At 36.4% G+C, this 1,788-nt stretch overlaps 1 protein-coding gene across 1 annotated transcript in view; it reads left to right on the top strand.

Annotated features, from left to right (window-relative positions):
- The first annotated feature begins 345 nt into the window (after positions 1-345).
- LOC135217786 (vacuolar-sorting protein SNF8-like) overlaps positions 346-1,788 on the top strand; it is a 106,666-nt gene continuing 105,223 nt past the window's right edge. Inside the window, exon 1 of the mRNA XM_064253815.1 lies at positions 346-498. The gene's annotated coding sequence lies outside the window, so the exon portion shown is untranslated. The remainder of the gene's footprint in view (positions 499-1,788) is intronic.

Below are 1,788 nucleotides of genomic sequence, written 5' to 3'. Positions count from 1 at the left end.
TAATAGGAATAAATGACAAGACAACCTGAAAAATCTATATGAAATATAAAGAAATATAAGAGAAGAAATCTGGTATAACAACGAAAAAACAGTGCCGAACAGTAGGGCTAGACTAGGCACAACAGAATAAAACGTTAGGAGTAGATTAAAAAGAGGAAAATAAAACATGATTGTGCTGTTAAGGAATAACTGAAAACTTAGAACATTTCTTACTCTGCTCTCCAGGAATAGACATAGATTTCTGCAGCAGCCATATCAATAAAATGAAGAAGAATTGATGGCAAATATATTTATATTTGCATGTCTGTCGAAAGTAGAAATTGAAAATACGAATGAATTTATAAAAGATTTATGGTATTACGGGGGAAATAAAGTTAAGCATGCAACGGCGCAAGAGAACGAACAAGGGAGTCATTTCAAAGGCAAATCTCGCTTACTACTACTATTACTTTACTGATTTCTGAGTAATACTGAGTCTTCGGTCTTCGCGAATCGCAGGTTAGTGAACAATAGTCTATTTTATGTTTATTTCCATTGTTTTAAGGGGAATAGGAAAGGAAAACATCTTGGAATCGTTCGATTAACTCAGCGCGATACTAGAGTTGTTTAGCTGTGTCCTTACGTCTCTACATTATATAGGCTACCTAGTACCTAGGCTCCTAGGGTAGAACATCACAGCAGGCCAAGCAGGCCACCTACCATCAATGCAAGCCACCCTCCGAAAAAGTACATTATAACGCGTCTGACACCCGAGATGGGCATCAGTCGCGACTTGTTGTTGGAGAAACGGAGCTAAAGACCTCTACTCTCCTTTCGAAGTAAGTATTTTCTCCAAAGTTAGAAATTAAGGCCAAATTTTAAGATTTAAACAGAGGGTACTGAAAACGGTCTCAAACGTAGTGCAAATCTCACCAAAAAAAACGCGTTTCAAAACATTTTTACTTACAACTCGAGGTATTTAGAAGATTGACGCCATCTCGAGTGTTACGGAGTAGCTTGTGTCAATAAACTAACCATTTCCTGTGATAAATCCGCACACCACTTGTACCCACAGACGCTGGAGCACTTTTATCACAACAATCGAAACACGATTTCTCATCAACAACAAGCCAGGCGTAAACAGCTGTTTGGGTAGATGATGACGAGAAGCGTGCTCTTGGCTAATTTTAAATAAAAGTAGTAAAACATCAATATTTTACATATTTATGATGATTAATTTGAATATTCGTTATTGAAAAGTAACTCGACTCTGACTCAAAAATTTAGTAATTATTTTTCTGAATTAGAACGTTCTTTCAAGTTCTGTATTATGACGTCACGACATCTTGACTTTCGTACCTATTTGTAAATAATTGCTATACTCAACTGTCATTGCAGAACCAGTTTACCAGTTTATTCATGCAGATTGTTATCAGCTATACATGTAATTGTTATAATCGTAATGCGCTTATATATCTTTATTATTTACTTTTTGGATATATGAAGATGTTTTACTGCTGGATTATCGCCGTAGTGTGACGCAATCGTTTCGGTCCATGGGCCTCTGTCTTGTCGCACCATAAGAAATTATGGCCGAATTTGCAATGACCAGAAAGTCGTTAAAAGAGGAAAGTTAGCATTGAGGGGCGATATGTTTTGACTGAGAAAAAAATTTATTCAATAGCTAGCTTGTAAAAAATACTTGGTTATAAAAACTTGATTGACAACTAAGCAGCATGTCTACTATGGGTTTCAGAGACAGTGCAAGCACGTTTTTGGGCAATACCATATTTCTCTGTAACGAACACT

The sequence above is a fragment of the Macrobrachium nipponense genome, chromosome 7 (genome assembly GCF_015104395.2).
Source record: "Macrobrachium nipponense isolate FS-2020 chromosome 7, ASM1510439v2, whole genome shotgun sequence".
Classification (NCBI taxonomy): Eukaryota; Metazoa; Arthropoda; class Malacostraca; order Decapoda; family Palaemonidae; genus Macrobrachium; species Macrobrachium nipponense.
The sequence above is the reverse complement of the archived record's forward strand: the minus strand, read 5'-3'. Positions and strand labels throughout refer to the sequence as shown.